Here is an 18259-nt window from a genome sequence, read left to right on the forward strand (position 1 = left end):
ACCAGCACCTTTAGAGTGGATGGTGAATTGTGCATGCACCTTCTCTGAAAGATCTTTGATATGGTAAGGAATAAGCCTTTTTCTACTGACAGCAGTGTGAACAAGCTGGATGATATCCCCTTTTCAGAAGAGAACCAGCCCTGGAGAAGAATGATTTACACCTAGAAATATTCCATGTTTTCACTTTGTCAGAAGTTTGGTATAGCAGTTTGCACAGCTTTTGTAGGGGGACTGTAGAAGCTTCAAACAGAAGACTAGAATAATTCATCAAAACTTCCCATAAGCTCTTGAGGTGATTTTCAGAATGAGGAAAACATAGCAATCAAGGCAGCTTTCTTGGCCAAGCACCTTTGGAAATCATATTGCTGAAGAATTCAGAGTTATTAACACGGCTTTAAAGTATCATCCACAGCCTTAAGTCATCAGCAATGCTTTTTCCTTCTCTTCCCTTCTTAAACAGCAACATTTTATAAAGGCAGAGACTGCAGACGTTATTCTGTTTCACCAGTGACACCATGACTGCTCTCATTTGTGTGAATTAGAATAAGGGTTCTTTTCATTATCCTTGTGTAAGTGCTCCAAACCTCTCAAAAATCAAGGCCTCTAAAAATGATTCTTCTTCCTCTTTGGCATAAGAAGGGGGATTAATATATCTGTTTAAAACCATACTGCAAAACTCACCTGTGGTACCCAAAAAACTATAATCTGTTTTCAATGCACAGTGCTTCATGTGTGGCAAGTGGCTGACAAGCACAACCTTAAAAAATCCTTGAAGCTTAAAGCAGTACAAAATGGGACAACTTTCAAAAAAAATCAGCCTCTTATTGACAGCTCCCAAGTGCAGCACAGCAATAATCAGCATGTTGTTAAAGCATTCAGTCATTTGGTTCTCCAACTTTCAAATGACTTTTTAATGCTATATTTTTAACTGCAATTAAAAAAAAACAAAAAAAACCAAAAAAACCCCAGTGGAATATGTGATCTATAGAGCCAATTCGTAGTTGCTATAAAAATAGGTCAGAGCTTTAGTTCTAAAAAATAATGTTTCAATACTTCTTTTCACTTGGGCACAGACACTGCCCAAGTCTATGAGGTTTATCTATTTGCGTAACTGCCTTTCTTTCCAATTTGAGCTTGTTCATTCTCCCACTGTGATGCTGAAGCTGATTCAGTGATATTACTTCTGAGTTCAAACAATAGGATGTTGAATGGAAGGACACATTGAGAAAGGAATTAAAGGAGATGAAAAGCTCTGCAGTTACTCAATATTAGTGATCATGACAATAAATACTGTCGTTGCCCTGCTCTAATCTTGTTCTACATGCTCTTTTTGCTGGTAAAAGTAGTGTTTTATAGGGTCACAAAGTGTAGTACAAGATTTGCAGAGGTTTTAGAGATAGGGACTGTAGACTTCTATTTTATTTCAAGTAATAGCACACAAAGGACTGATGGTCAAGACGAATTTGAGTCTTGAAGACTCAAGAAGGCTGGGGAGGGTGGAGGCTGGGAACCCAGCAGAACTATAGACAAGGGTTTTCCACAGGTAAAGACAGGGCAGACAAACCTGCTTACAGTTTATTTCCTTTGTGTCCATTATTTTTATTTCTTTTTTTTGTTTCTGCTGGCCAGTCTTCTTAACTTTTATTTTCACATCCAATGGCACCTACTGTTTTCACAGAAATAAAGCCTCTGAAACCGTGTTTTTCATTCTGATTTTCAAATGACATCAAAATAAGAGAAAACTCAACTGTTCCTGCATATTGCCCTTACATAAGGGCATAATTTAGAGAAGAACCAGTTGTTACCTGATCTTCCTCTGAGTCAGAGAGGTCAAATAGCTACAATTATCTAACTACTTTACAACCCCTTATTAATTTCCAAGATGAAGTCAGTTTGTTAATAAGCTTAGACTCTCAGAGGGTTGAAGCAAACAGTGCAAAAACAGTATCTCTACCAGTCTCATCTGTGAGGTCATTTGTTACTGAAAAACTCCTCTATGGAGGGAAAGAAAGCTCAGAAGAGTCTTCATATTTTCTTCTTTCTACACTTTTGCATAGCAACAAAATGAGAAAGATTCTCCATAAGATAATCTAATTTAAATGCTGTTTTCTACAAGACAGTGAAATAAAATCCTTCAGTCTCCTGGCTAAATGATTTTGTAAGCTAGCTCTCCTGCCTAAATAATATGATGATTTTTCAAATCTACATTCCTAGGTATGCAACTGGCAACTAATTTCTTGTAACTTTCCCCTGATTGTATTTTAATGCTTTGTTTCAAAATCTCTTCCCTTTGCTGCCAAATGTATCCATCATTTTATAACTCCCTCTCCTTATAAGACTGGTACTGACATGAGAGACTTCTGAAAAACAATCTTCTGACTCCAGCATGGTATCGATCTCTCACCTTTGTTAGCACTTGAGATTCCAGTTGGACTCCATAATAGGATTAGACTGTTTATGAAGACATTAGGTACTTATATTGTAAATTTAATTTTTTTTTTCTTGAATTTTGGTCAACTAGATATTAACTGACAATATTTCATTCCTAAGTCATTTTCTAAACTGGTGATCAGGAATATGTATAATGGTTCTTTATCTAGGACTCAAGAGTGTTTCTGTGTTCTGTCCTCCCACTGAGTGGTCAAAATCTGTAATTTCATTTCTTTTAGCTTGGTTTCATTAAACAGAAAAATAAATAAAAAAATAAACTGAAAAAACCCAATGTTTAGAGCACTTATTACATAATCTAAGCACTGCTGAACAAACTGTACCATCATAAGATGATCCCTTATTTTTATTACAAATACAGGGCATATCAGTCTGGATTTTGTACAGTGTTAATCAGCATTAACAATAGTTTCTCTAATTCCAGTCAGGCATGTTGAATCCACATCACTCTTCAAATAAAGACATGTTTGCAATTTTGTCCTGAACCCTCCAAATCCTAATGATTGAAATGCCACCAAATTTGTTGAGAGAGGTACTTTTTCAGGTATCTTTTTAGATATCATCCTCTTTAGATGTCTTTGTCAGATATCATTTTTCCCAATGCAATCTAACTTTCTCCTCAAATTGAGGAGCGGATTTATTAAAGGTGTCTGTGTGGGGGCTCACTACCAAAGCCAAATTAAGAAAGACTATGTGAGGTCAATCCACAGGAGCAGCAGTACATGAACTCTTTGATTCTTACTCGTCACAGAGGAAAAAGTGTTAAATGAGAGTCTACACAGTATTTCTAGAGCAAAATTCTAGTTTCCACAAATATCTGTTTCCACACTCGTTGAGCTGGGAGCTGAAGGCTCCAGTTCAATCAATTTAATACCTCTGTGTTTTTTACCATTCACTTACCTAACTGATGATTAGCCTACTTGTATACTGATATCGGAAGCATCAGTGAGTTTCACATGGTAACCAAATACTTTCTGAAAAAGAACTTTAATCATTCTTTGTTCTATCCTTCAGGAATTTGTTGAATTCTGTCATAATCATGCCTTCTGTTCTTCTGCTCTTCATCAGAATAAGAAGTCTTTGTCTATTTAATTTCCCTTCACACGGAAATTTTTCCACACCTAATAACTCCAGTTCCTCTCCTTTGTACCATTTCAATTCTAATGGATCCTTTGGATCTAATGGATCTAATGGATCAGGCCTGCATGCAGAATTTCAGATGCAAATGTAACTGGAATGTAAATGGTAGTATAATTGCTTTGCTCTCTGGTCTTTTCCTCTAAATTCTTTTGATTTTATTTGCCTTTGACTACTATAAAGAAATTAGTAGATACTTTCTGAGCTCTCTAGATTCAGTTTTTTTCTTAGAGAAAGCTTAGAAACAATTGTTAGGTTTTTATGGTTGGAATTGCTTTTTTGAAAGGGAATATAATAATAATAAAAAAAGATTATGAATGCAATGGAAGCACCTAAAAACCTCACCATATCTTCAGCAAATTACCTTAGACTCTTTCACCTTATTTCCCAATGTGTTCTCTTCCACATACGTGACTAGGTAGTATATCACTAACTTCATGAAAACACAACCGGACACTACTTAGCCACTTCAGTAAGTAAGGACTCACATGAATAATTCCCTGCTATTGGAATAGGATTGATGAACAACATGGATGACACAAGTGTGTTTTACTTGCCTGTCATATAAAATATTTGAGGTAATTTCTCAAATGTTCTAGAAAAAAGTTCAGAAATCCAGATCTGTCTTTTAAAGAATGTTTAACATTAAAAAAATCTCTTTATATTAAGCAATCTTATATTAAAGAATTAAAAAGCAAATTCACTCTTAAAACAAAGATAATGTATAATGTCAAAGATATAATTCATGCAGCAAAAAGTAGATTTCAAAACATATGAGAAATACTTTTTATAAACACTTATTCCACCTTCAATGGGCAATTCCGTAGTGTACCATAATGCAAGTTAGTAGAAAAGACAGACATCCAAATAGATGTACGTGTGTATATATAGTTCTCTCTTTCCAAGAAGCTCTTTTTCGTTCCCAAGGTTAGGTCACTAGATGTTGTAACAATGTTCTCAGTTTTCAGGACTGGGAAAAAAATAATCTATGGGATATCAAATGGTGCTGTCTTGGAGACAGAACACAGATTCAGTAAGGTTTACAACTGAGTGGTGATATCAACTGTTAAACTGGGTGACACAATCTTACTTTAACTCTGTTATAGCTAAAATTAAATAATGAAGAAATGGGAAAATAATGCAGATTAAACACCCATGTTTTCTTAGTACTTTGCTGTGGTGTTTCAGCAAGCAGACAGCACTAAGAAGAAAGTAAACACAATGAAAATTAAACAACATGATTGAATAACTCCTGTGCCAACCCAGAATCTCTACGGGGAGTGGCAGTCCATAATTAACTTTTTCCTTGAATAATGAATAACAATTACATCTTCAAATTAACTTTCTATTTCTTACATGCAAAATTCTTCAGAAATATTAACAAAGGCTTCATTGACAATCCCAAAATTTGCTACCTTTTTATATTATTCAACTAAATATTTTAGACAGGTGTTGGAATTTAATTTACAAGACAAGCAAATTTAGGATTTGGGAATATATATTGCATATTCCTGAAGATATGATTTAAAAATAAGATGAAATAAAACACTTGAGATAGTCTTACAGCTTAGTGGAAAGAATGGATTCTTGACTTTTGTAAATTCCCCTGTTGTCTTTAATGTTACTGATAGGGACTCTAGCAATTTATATAATTTGATAATCTGATCTCATTAAATTAAATATATTTGCCTCACCTCTGGGAAAGAAAGTCTGGGATGAAATACAGTCAGCAAAGTTTTTTGCAGTTGCCACCCTTCACAGGAGGGAGTGCTTAAAAAAAAGTTGTAATCTGAGATTCAAATAGCAAGTTTACAATGAGCATTTAGATTCATCTCAATTATTTACCTATGTGTATCCAATTATTTAAGCACATTTCACAGAACTCTAAAGCCTAACTTCTTACCTCCTTGGTTTAACACTAATCTACAGTTTCCTTTACTACATATGTGAATTGAGACTATATTTCTCAAGAAATTCTAGCAACAGAGTATATAATGAAACTGATTAATGCTAAATCCTGAATAATACATGCCATAGAACACCTCTGGATAATATGAATTAATATTAAATATCAAACTTCAAAACCAGAATGTGAGTCTTGTTTTAAAGCTGATGAGAAGTTAAATTAGTATAGTGAAGGATTGCTTTGTTACTAGCACTTACAAATCAATCTTGGGTTAAACATCAGCCAAAACAACTCTTCCATTGCACTTCCTCTCTAGTGTAATGGTTTGTCTTAACTAATAATTTTGGGGTGGATAGCCCTCCTAAGGAACTACTCCTTAAAGTAAACAGATGTTTTCACTGAACCTTACCCTAGTATTTCTTGTACTTGAACACAAGAAATGAAGCAAAGATAAAAGCTGAACTTTTGGTAACTTCTGAAATAAAGACAGCATTTGTGCTCTCTTAAAATTTTCTCTCCAAAGACAGGTGTAATAAGTTACAAAATTCTGCTTTTATAAAAATCTTATAAATCTCTACATACCTCTTATGGATTGTAGTATGCAAGATATATGAGTATATATGGTAATGGAGCACTTTCCATTAAAAAATAGAATTTGTTTACAATAAATACAGCTGTATTTGAAAGGATTAATAACACCAATTTACTTGTTGACTGTGGAAAACAAGTGGTGTATGGAATGCTTTTACTAATTGCTTTGCACTCAGCAGCTTAATCAGCCCAAATTAGTGAATACTCTGTAAGCTAATCAAATGATTTTTTTTTTCTGTGTAGTAACAAGATAATTCACACCATTTAAGGGCTGTTAGCACAGTATATAATTCTGCATAATGTTACCATACAAAGTTATATACTTCCATGTCTTGTGAAAGCTATTCTTAATGCATCTTATGCCTTACAGACTTTTTAATTTTAAAAGTATTTTTTATTTCTTTTCCAGTTCTTAAGCTTGGAGCTGATGTATCAATGACTGAAACAATGTACAGCAAAAAAGCAACACAGTGACTCTTCATGGGATTTATGTATTTGTTAGTCTACCTGAAATTAGCATGGAAGAAGTAGCTTTATTAGTCTTTCTCTTGGTACAAATATTTTCCCCCAATAATTTTGCCTAGTTTAATACTGAACAACTAGTGTAAAAATTTTGGAGGTTCTGTGATGAATTTGTGTTGCTGCCCTAGAAACAGAAAAGCATCTTTTCTTCTATAAAGAGACTGTATTCAGCCCTTGCACTGGGACTGCCTATTTCTGGATGTTATAAATATGGAACGGCTAAATATAAAGTTCTACATAATGGAGATAAGACGTTGGTTTTTCAACCACATATTCTCATTCAGATGTTTTCCCCATCATTATATTTTCCCCTTTGCAAGCAAGAGTTATTTTATTTATGTCTGGTCCATGGGTCTAAGGATCTACAGTTAGATATATTTTATCGCAGTTGCCAGTAACCCTAACAAAACATGACTAGTATGCTTCAGTCTGGGTCTGGGTTTGCTCTTCTACTGGGGAATGAAGAAATGACTCATGCTGGATCCAGATCACTTTCGTGCAGCTCCCATATACTGCTCACTATCACAGTCTCCATCAGTGACTCAAATGTTTTTGATTTCTCAAATACTTGTGCTAAAAATGACCATTTAAAATATATAGCTGTGTCTTAGTCCAGAGCATTTTCTTGCTTTTTCACTCCTTGCTAAAAATACTGGCAAATGTGCTGAAAATTCTTAGCAGAGCTATCATGGGTTATCTTCCCATTCCTCAAGTTTTTATAACCTTATTCTTTGCTTCCAATCAAAATGCCTGAGGAACATCAGTTTCCGCAGATGAGACACAATACTTGGTTTCCCTTGACTGTATGAAGGATTAATACATGTTATTAAGATTTAAATTTTTTATCTCTTTGAAGTCAGTGGGAGTCTCACTCTTCGCTTCACTGGGACCATACTTTTTGTCCCCCAAAGTTAAATCAAGCAATTACATGTGGGCCTGAGGAATGTCTAGCAGCTTCCAATGAGTGTAGTCAGCTGTCCTTGAGACAGGGTGCCTGGAACCTTTGTTGCAAGAGCCCCCGATTAGGGAGGGTCAAGCAGTCAGTACGCTGGAGAAGCCTATATAGGAGCCAGGCCTAGAGCACACCTCATGAAGACAGCCGACAGATGTGGCAGTTTGTGCAGAAAGGCATAAAAAAGGAGGACTCAGACCAAGCAGGTTGGACCAGATGAGCTGGTCCACGAGGTATATGTTAGCTTTCTGTTACCAGGGTTTGCAGCACTACTGCACAGATGGAGGTCTAGCCACTGCAGCAACGGCCATGTTCTGGTCTAGGCTGAATGGTTTTTAGGCTTCCTACTCTTCAGAAAATGAATACGGGCATGTTTTACTGGTAACAAATTATTGTACTCTTGATTCTAAGGAAACAATTCAGTGGTTAATCAATCAAATTGTGATAACTTACTCCCATGCATAATGATTGTATGTGACAGTGTCTCTGCTATTTTAGCTGCTCATAACAAGGTTTTCCACTCCTGTTGTAGAATTGGACAGTTTTCTTACTGTCTTTTTGCAAGTGGATCAGAAAAACAGAAATGATAGAAAACTCAATTATTTTTTTCAAGAAGTGAACTGAATCTTGGCGATAAAAAATGTTACATTTCTTTTAGTTGTAGCTTTATGAGATAACACCTAACATTACTGTGGAACGGAAACAAAGGCCTTCTGCACTTCACTATAAGTTTGTTACCAAACATACTAAAATTCCTCTTGATCATTACTTAAATTCATAACTTCCAGAAGCTATAGTATTAGTTTAGGAATAACCATTTGTCTGTACTCTTTTCCTTCACACTTTATCAATGCAGAAACCCATCTTCTCTGCCTTTACAAATCTATTTTCTGAGAATGCATTTAAACATTTTTAGTCACATCTTATGTTTAATTTTAAATAGAACATAATTTTCAAAGACGATGAAAGAGTCTATTGCTTACATATTAAGGGGGGACACCCACATTTAAAGCAATAACGTGTTTCAGGGTGTCTGATTTTGGAGCACAGCTCACTCCTGAAAATTGACTTGGACAATCTAAATTTAATTTTTTGGCATTTAGTAGTGCATTAGTTACTTAAAATCATTTATATGTTTATCATCAAGAACGCTTTTTTTCACTCCCTTAAAAGACTGCGTAAAATTCCTGCAATTATGAACAACAGTTGAAAGTCCTTTAATACCCTCTTGTGATCTTATCACGGAATATTAAAGTGGTTGTCTAGTATTCTGTCTTCTGTGGTTCTTGTGATTTCTGCAATGCACAATAAGGTAAGTAATTAGCTTATGACCTTCTTTAGGCAACTGCTCATTTTTGAGGTTAATAGAATCCATTTTGCTTTTCTTATGAAAGCACTGCATAGTCTTTGGCTTTTTTATGCACTTTTTATAGTCTCATGGCAAGGCAGTGCACTTGGAAAGAATGACTGCTTCATTTCCTTTGACAATACATAAATGTTAAGGAAACATAAACAGGTACCGGAGAAGAAAATCATCAGCAAATAGGAGCTGTAGCAAATGGGCCAATGAATGGGAATGAATGAAAACATAAGTGATTCAGCCAAGGCCCTACAGGAAAACTTCTGGCCAGTTTCTACCCGTTTGCTGGAAGCCCCCAAGGGTTGCCTTATGAATATGGCATTCTGCTTCATTCGAGGGAAAAAACGTTGGACAGCAGACTGTGGTCTTTTAAACTTAGTCTATTAGATGATGCTAATAAATGTTGCTAGTTTTACATTTCTTAAAAATTGGTAACTGGGTCATCTGTTTCTCCTTTGAAAATTGGAAGACATAGAAATGTCAGTATTTCTGCACACCAGGCCTAGGATTGGCAATTCCAAAGCCTGTGAAGCACAGACCACCTCCAAACAGAGGAAACTCTGCAGGACCTAAATATTCTATGGAGTATTTGGGATTTAATCTCATGTAATCCTTATATAGGTATAAAAACATGAATATATTAGCAAGTAAGAAGTTTTTTTTTTCTGATTCAGGTTTCCAAGGAGGTGTGCATGCTTTGATTTTTCAGGTGTATCTTATGTGATTCAGTAATGAATTTCTGAAGTTTTATATTAAATTGTATTTCAAGTCTTCTTTTCTTTGCATACTTATACCTCGTGCTCTTTTGAGAGATAAGTAAAATCATTCTACAAAATGGCTAAGTACTTGCTGTGGGATAAGTGGTACATCTCTAGGATGTGCTTCTTTACAGCCCATATATTGAATGTGCTTTCCTCTCTTTTTCCATTTTCCTTTTCATGCTTTTCATCACCACTTTTTGTTTCCGTCTATAACCATTTTACTCCTTTTGTACCTGCTCACTTCTCTCTCCTCATTCCCAAAGCCACATCATTATTTACTCTCATATGTCTATATCAACATATGCATCCCTATTCTAAGCTCTTTTTCTCTGTTGTTTTGCTGCCTTTCCACTTGCTTTTCTATTTGTCATTCTCTTAACGGTCCTGAACTCTTTTCATAGTGCTAAAGGCCCTTTTCTGGGGCCTTTCTTTTTTCAGGACAGAGTATATCGTCATAGATAGATATGGATCTGTTTGGAGGCTATGTGCATACTTCCTCAGGAGGTAAGCTATAAATTACTATAAGCTTAATTTCTCTATTACTTAGCTGATTTTTACCTCCTGTCAGTGTCAATATCAGATTATGATAAAATCCAGCAACAATCTTTGTTCAGAGATTCAGATGAATACCTGCAGTTTTTGAGTCCTATGCCCTGACAGAGAAAAACAAATCTCAAATCAAATACCATTTCTATTGCAGTGCCCTTAAAAAGGGAGGCCACATTGAAATTAATGAGCTTCAAGATGTCAGTAATGGGTAAAATAAAACCACATAATTATAAATTGGAATTTCTGGTTTTCTGTACAGAAATATTCCTCCTGACTTCTGGGTTACATTTGTCCACCATACCCATTTATTCCTGTCACTTGAAGAATCGACAATGTTGTTTATTAAAATCAGACTGTCACCTCTCCGTGTTCTTAACTAGTAGTAGCTAAAAATGACACAACACACTTAATTAATGAAGTGACTTTTTATGGCAATCATTATTAGTAGAATGACAGATAAACCCACTGCTAAATTTTGGAAGAAATTTGCAAAGGCTAGTACAAATTCAAAGTGAGAGAAGTCTATACTGCAAAACTGAGTAAATGAGATACAAGAGGGAGGTTAATTTTGTAATCCTGGATTTCTTTTTAAAATTGTCTGTCCAAAATTAATTGCTCCTGATACTGTGCAAATGTCTCAAGCATCTGCTATGTATTCATTCAATGCATTAATTTAATAAATATTCTGTATGAGAGGAGAGAATCACTTTACTCTTGAATGTATTGTTGAGCCCTGTATGATAGTGATTGTAGTTTGGAAGATGTGCTCTACTGCACCTTCTGAACTTGACAAAAAAATATTTTTATAAATTAAAGGCATATAGGTTTTAGTGAGATAATTGTACCTAATATAAGTAACAAAGCCTTTACTTTCATTTTCAGTACACTTAGTTTCTTATCTAGGCAGAATTCCTTCAGGTGTTGCTGTATTTTTCTATCACCAAGTTTCCTAGGAGCTGTCTTTCTGCAAAAACTGAACCAGAACAATCCAGCTAAATTTTAAAATACAATCAATACTCACAGTGTAAACTCTGATTGGCAGAGAAGATGAAAAAAAACAACTACCACAATAAATTGCCTTGTATTTGTTGTCCTATCAGTGACAAGTTACATATGTCAGATAAGATATTTATCTCTTCAAGTCTCTTTAGCACCAGTGCCTACCTGTTACGATGATTGGTATCATGGGAGTCTGAGCAAGAGCATTGTTCTAGCTAACTCCCAGTGATGTTTTTCCATTTGTATTCTTCTGAAACTAAGGACAGTGTGTCATCCAGGGTCCTATCATGTCCTGGTAAGTTTGTGTTGGAATTTGATAAGCCTGAAAGTACCAGCACTTGTGCCCAGCAAGACCTCTTTTTAAAAAGAATATTCTGGACTCTAACCGGGTAGTATCACAGTAGGTGAGGTTTGCTATAATAAAGATCCATGCCCACATGAGAGCTGTAATAGCTGACTAGTTTCTGCTTTTCTGTGTTAAAGAGTATTATATAATACAGTGGATAATTGAGACTTGTGCTTCTCCCATTATCCTGCCCTGGCAACATTCAGGATTTTTACAAGAGAGGAGAACACACAAAACCAGAACCATGCCATGCCTTGAAGTGTTCAAGTCCAGGTCGGATGGGGCTTTGAGCAACCTCGTAGTGGAAGGGGTCCCTGCCCAATGGCAAGGGCATTGGAACTAGATTATCTTTAAGGTCCCTTCCAACTGTAACCATTCTATGATTCTAACCTGCAAATTCAGAACACGAGTAAGCAGTGACATATGGTAAATTAGGCCAGAAAGAAGCTCACCTATTTTGGGTCTACGAGTGAGGTGGATGAAAGCTATATGGGGACATTAGAGGTAGGTTCCTATTTATCTGGGTTTTTCTGAACTAGATATGGCAGAAAGGAGCTTGAGAAAAAAACACAGGTTTTTCAGGCACCAAACATTTCTCTTTGGTTTTGGTTACAATATGGTCCCTGAAACCTTAGTAACAAGATGGGAAGGTGTTTCTGGACTGTTAACGAAAGTTATTTGCTTCTTTTATGGTCTCCATCTTCCAGGAGTCGGTTGGAAAGCTTTGCATTGGTATGGACAGGTATGTGTCAACCATTAGCCCCCAGCACACTGTGTGTGGTGGAAAGAGGGGTGCAAGCTTTGTGTCTCCAGCCTGTACTCCCTTCCATCTCTAGATGGACTGCTTTTACCTTCCCTCTCTGATATGCTGTAAAGGGAAGGATTTATCTTGGGTGCTGGAAAGGAAGTTCTCTTTTTATAGACAGCATGGCTGTGTGGGAAGGATTTCCCAGCAACATCCACAGGCAGACAGGAGGTAGAAAGACGATGTTCTGGTTGTGGTGGTATTGTCATAAGTAGCAATGATCCAGTCTCTTGAAAAACTAGATAGCTACTCAAAAGGAAGCATCCCTCCAGAGCTAGTGGAAGAAAGCTAGGGCTCCTCATGGCTGGTACTGCAAGGAAATAACATTCTGTATGGGCCTTGTCCTTGCAGGGAGGATAAGTTTCAGAACCAACTGTGATAAGTCTTGGGGCTATGAAGATCCTTTGCCTCACAGAAATCATTAAAGTAGAATCACAGCCACAATTACTAACATGTAGTCAGTCATTCCTGAATGAGTTAAATTCATAAACATCTCACCTGGTTAAAACATAGTCCTTATCTTCTTTCACATGTCTGAAAAACTATCGTTTTGTTGCTGTTACATGAGAAACTGTATTGCAAAGACAGTGGAGAAAAAGTCAAATGGCATGATGTGATAAGTCATTGCTTTTCCTTGCACTGGTTTCATATGGAGGGAAGAACAGCCTTGCAAAGCAAGTGCTATGACATTATTGAATGGAGAACCAACATTTCTCACATGATTATGAAAGTGACAGATAATAAACTACCCTAAGCAGTGCTGAATTTAGCACTTCATAATGTCTACAATTTATAGCAGTTTAACATTTCAATCATTTCTGCATATTAGACTTTATTTTTCATGTTGGCAGAACTCGTTACACCTTTGACCTTTCACAAGGCACAAACAACAGAAAAGGTTCTCCCTCACACCAGGCCTCAAACACCAAAGCCTATTGAACCAGGCCAAAACTCACTGAAGACAATTTTTCCACTGGACTTAAATGCAAATTTTGTTCTCATTTCAACTGCACAAGAGGACAATAATTCCATTGGCATCAAAATTTGGTCCTAATCAGCTCTGAATAAAGTATTTTAAAGTGGGCGTAATTGCTATTGTTGTGACTGAGAGGAACCTGACCTGAGCTTGGGGCTTGCTCCTTGATCTTGGAATTGTTTTCCTACAGTTTTTTGCAGATTGATCTATGGATTTTAACATAGGAAATAAATGTATTTAATTATGCATGAGAACAAAAATGATACAGAAAACATCTGGGGATAAGTAAAGCAGGGTGGGTCTGGTTAAGACAGGGCTTTGAGGGAGCATCTCAATGACAGCCTGTACTGAACTCGTCCCTGTCAGCACACCAAGCCATGGAAAAAGATCTCTATAGATCAGATTTGTGAGGAGCCAAAACTAAACCAACAAAATTCTGCAGTAAAACAACCTTCATCTTTCGGTTAAAGCAAAGCAAAAAGATCTGAAAACAATTCTGTCCTTTGTATCCAGGTACCAGGCCAAGCAAGAAAATTTAGAGTCCCCCAAGAAAAAAAAAAATTTTATTCTCCTCATTACCTCTGATTTTGTAATTCAGAAATGCACACATTAAATAAATATATGGGTTTTTTCTCCTCAGCTGACCTGTTGCACTGACTGTAAAATTGCCTGTTCAATGCACAGGTTAACCTTGTAACCCACACAATTTTTTGCTTGTTGATTTTGCAGCATGAGAGGAATAAAAAAATAAAAAATTTGCAAATTCAGCTTTGAAATAGGAGGACTACTGCAGAGTACAGCTATTGTTTTTGCCCCAGTTTCAGTCTGATAAAAAGTTTCCATGTAGACATGATCTAATTGCTGTCCTCTGGTACTTCAGAGTAACACTGCAGGCATCCAAGCAGGAAAAGCTGAGATTCACTTCTGAGGCAGAGGATGAAAAGGAGGAACTAGGAAAGACTCCTGTGGAAAAATAATAGTCCTTTGTGTAAAGAAATATGAATTCTTCATTTTAATTTTAGTTGCACGGGTCTTAGTGACACCTTGCAAGGAAACCTGGGGCTCATAAAGGAGTTTATGCCTTCTTTCTACACATGTATTCACTCGAACGAGTCTGAGGTAGATGCTGCCAGACAATGCAAACTACTGTCTATTGCCTTTCCTTGAATTCCCATGTGTTTTCTCCTGAAGTAGGTCAAAGCAGACTTGGATATTAACAAGGGTTGGCCTGCTAATCTCTTAAATCCTTGGGATTTTCGTCATAGTATGTTCATAGCTGAGAATCTCCTAGAAGAAGCAGGTCTTTGGCAAACTATTTGTACAATGGAAAAGACTTCTTAAAAGCACCAATGACACAAGCTTTTCTCTTCATTGTTATGTGCTGTGGGACTCTGGACATCGGAATGGGCCTCTAGGGAGCTTAGCTGCATACTCCTTCCCTCACTTTCTAGACAGAATTCAATCAATTTATGCCATTAAAATAGTGGTGCAGATCTGAAATATGAACGTCATATTATTGAAAAAAGAGACAAATTGTCATAAGTAATCTTGTTTCCAGAATGCATTTAGTTCCACTTTTAAACCCTGGAGCTGCTTTCAGGAAAATGGATGTTCTGACAAATGATGTTGTACCTGCAGGAAAATTCATTGATTGATGACACCCTGTATGTGTTTCTGTATTCCCAGGCCTCATGTTGAAGACCTTCGCTTGTTTCACAAACGTACCATTTCAGACTGATTGGATGCCCAAAGACAGTACGTCATTGTGCTTTCAGATTTGACATTGATTGACTGAAGAAGTCAGGAAGAAACCGTCAGACGCAGCAGGTACCACCAAAGTATCCATGGCTGCCAGGAACCAAACTGCTCAGAAGTCATGTGATTTGGGGGATGGGGGCAGGGATGTGGATGCAATTAACATATCCAAACAATTTTTATTTTTTTTTTCCTGCATCTTGTAGCTGCTACAGAAATTTACAGAACTCTCTCGCGACAGTAGGGTGCATCCCTCTATGGTCTACTCTTGTGATATGAAAAAGTGGTCAGATATTTGGATATGTAGAAATACCACTACACCCTGAGACGTGTTTTCTTAATGCTATTTACCGTAGCAAGAAAAAGAATGTTTCTCATTAACTTGTGCACCCCACCACATGAGGGCATACAAACTAATGCATTGAGAATAGATTGAGGATAGGGTGCAGAAAAGCTGATATCTGTCAGGATGTAAGAACATCTTTCTAGTATTCTCTGGCTGTATCTCAGTGAAGTATAGCAAACTGTATTGTGTTTGCCAACTGCTGGCCAGACATTTGAGTAGACTCATTGGATAACCAATGTCTGGAATTAGTAGGTCAGAAGAGTTGCCTAGGTATAAGTTGGACAGAATTTTTCCACTGCACAAATACAGATTTGATCTGATGCAGGGAATAATTCCTGCCTGTAATTCATGTGCCAGAGGAGTCTCCCTATAGCTATGCCAGCAATAACACTGCTACAAATGCTGTTCTTCAATGATGTGAAGAACTCCTATAAATGGCTTGCAAAATCTAAACCTGTTGTGATAGAGCTGTCCCATTTTAGCCTTCTGAAATTCAAACCTCAGAAATCCAAAAAATTTGACAAATGCATTTTGTTGCACAAATACACTTGTACAAGTTTGGTCCAGGGAAATATTTCTGTAACCTTCCACAGCCTGCTGAGTATTTGGTCATAGACTCTTACAGGCATGTCAGCTGTATTACACACAACACAGCTAATCTTTTAAGTTCTTAGTGTATTAAGGAACCAAAACCTTACACAGGCAAAAAGCAAAAGGGTGTGACATTTAATGAGGTCAAAATCCAAATCCTCATGTACAATAGGTAGGCTTCTGGTACTATGCACTTGGAAAGTTTGAGTCCTCAGAAAGGCAGCTCACATTCCAAGGAGAGATCCACACAAACATAATCAAAAAGAGGGAGTTACGCATGCTCTAGCTGTGTTCATGCTCCTTTCTTCCAAGGACTGTGTCACCCAATTAAATCCAGATAGAACATAGCTTCATTCTTTATCTGTTTTACAGAACAGACCCAAGCACCCTATACTAAGGGAATTATTTTTCAGTATTTTCTTTAAAACTTCTTTTTATTCCACTGTGCTCACAGCAAATGAGTTGCATATTTAACAAAATGGATCTCAGTTCATCTACAACAGCCTAGCTGTGCTGATACCAAATTTAGTAAAGGAGGCACCGAGGTAAATGATCTGCCTATACTCCATTAAGGAGTCAGTGAGACAGATTAAGTCCGATTCTAAGTTAAGTTCTAAGTGAACCTAAGTAAGGCATGTTTTTACAGGTCATGCTACCAACATTGTCTCCTTATGTTTATGTTTTTGACAGATAAATATCAGGCCAGTGCCATACAGGTGCCTGGCCTGATGCTGGAGTGATGGGTTTGGTTTAGGATCTTCTGGAAGTTACAGGATAGGTGTGTTCAGAAAGAGCTGCTAATTTAGGCATAGCATCAACACAAGCCTTGTAGCTATATCTAAGTCATCTGTTTGCAATGAATGGAAAACCTTAGGGTGGAGTTAGGGTTCAGATGAACAGCACATATTGGCTCTATTTTAAATGGGTTGTACACAGCCCCTGGACAGGACAAACTCTACCCTCTATAATGATAGAGCTAATGATAGAAGGGTCTTGTGGTAGTAGAGTAAGTCAATACATGTAAATAAGCTAAAATAAGCTGTGGTTTGGAAAGGGCAGCAGAACTAAGTTTGAAGTGTGGTAGCATTACTACATGTTAAGTAGGGGCTGCTGGTAAATGCTGACATTAGATTTGTGTTCTGCTTGGTAGGGACAAATAATCTAATCTAGAATGCAAAATTTGTTTTGGTACTGCCAAGTTGACTTATGGGATAATACTGGTTATTTAATTGCATCTGAAGCTAGGCTGGCAAACATTTCTTATTTTGAAAGAACTGGACTGTTAATAAACTATAGTGCAGGCTTGGTCCTCAAGAGGTTCCCAGTATGGGACAGAAGTGTATGAGGCAGTCTGTACTGCTTATGTCTGAAAGGGTAGCCCAGCTCACCCAAGTGCTCTGGCAGAACTGGAAACCCACGAGTAGGTCTGCAGCATGACAGGCCAAGTAAGTTCCTCATTTAAGCTTGGGATTTCATCTTGCATGTGGAAAACCAGAAGTACCTTACCAGAATTTTCACCTCAGAGTTTCCCTTGTGGTCTGTTGTGTTTCCTTGTGTTGACACGTGCCTCTCCAAGGTAGCTAAATTGTTCTTTCAGTGTGTTTTATCAAACATACCCTAGGAATTAGGTCACTCTACGTAAAAGAAAATTTCTTCCCCTCCACTCCAGCAGGTGACTACTGCAATATTAAAATTCTACTCTTCACTGCAAAGCAAAGACCAAATAAAGCAAGGGAACAGCTGTGCCTCACTCTTTATTCAAAGCTACCAAGCACGTATGAACAACACCATCTTTTCTTTTTCCTTTTCCAAAACTTCTAAAAAAATGATTGGAGTTTCTGATTTAGTTTTGTTTCTAGTTACTTGAGCCTGCTAATCTGCTGTTTCTGTATAGTGTCTTGTGTTAAGGTGAAAAGTGTTTTATACTATAAAGTGCTCCCCTGTGGAATCTTTATGCCTCTTCAAAATAACATTGCAGTGTGTTTTCTAAATTGCCTCGAGGCACTTGGAATTAAAATAGTGGTATGTCCTTCTCTGCTTTCCTGAGTATGTAAATTTTCATCCTACAGCACTGTCCTTTATGTTACACTCTGAATTATCTAAACAAGTAAAAATTGTTTCTAATTCATCAGTTCTGGTAGCTTGGTAGCCTAGTGAAATAAATTTAGATTTATAAATATAAACTGCTCAGCACCCACGTGAGTGTACCACAAAT

Source organism: Rissa tridactyla, chromosome Z (genome assembly GCF_028500815.1).
Source record: "Rissa tridactyla isolate bRisTri1 chromosome Z, bRisTri1.patW.cur.20221130, whole genome shotgun sequence".
Classification (NCBI taxonomy): Eukaryota; Metazoa; Chordata; class Aves; order Charadriiformes; family Laridae; genus Rissa; species Rissa tridactyla.